Genomic DNA, 635 nt, shown 5'->3' on the forward strand with positions numbered 1-635 from the left:
TTTGTATTTGTTAATCTAATGCTGAAGGGAAAATGTCTTAAGACGACCATTACTAAAACTGAAAGATTAGGTAAGTTTAATATCATCAATAACGGTATGCTCATGTTTGAGCAGCCGTGGACCCTCTCCACCATCCTTCACCACTCAACTCGATCTTGCGCTTTCTTTCCACTTGTACCATCGAACAGCCCGCCAAAAAAAAACATATATATGTAATATATATAATATATATATATATATATATTATATATATATATATATATATATATATGCATGTATATGTATATATATATATATATATATATATATATTATATATATATATATATATATATATATATATATATACATGTATGTATATATATATACATATATGTATATATATTGTATATATATGTAATATTTAAAAAAATGGTAACGGTGCCAAAAAGACATCTTTCTTCTTTATAGTGTTTTAGACTTGATTTACAGGTATATAAAGCCTACCTGATCATATAAAAAATTGTCTGCTCGTTTAAGGAAAATTATAAGTGAGGGATTGAGTAATAGAAAAAGTAAGTAATTAATAAACAGATAGAGAAATAAAAAATAATCGCAAAATATTTTTGACATTTGGTAACAGTGCCTAAGGAGAGC

This window comes from Penaeus monodon, chromosome 3 (assembly GCF_015228065.2).
Source record: "Penaeus monodon isolate SGIC_2016 chromosome 3, NSTDA_Pmon_1, whole genome shotgun sequence".
Lineage (NCBI taxonomy): Eukaryota > Metazoa > Arthropoda > Malacostraca > Decapoda > Penaeidae > Penaeus > Penaeus monodon.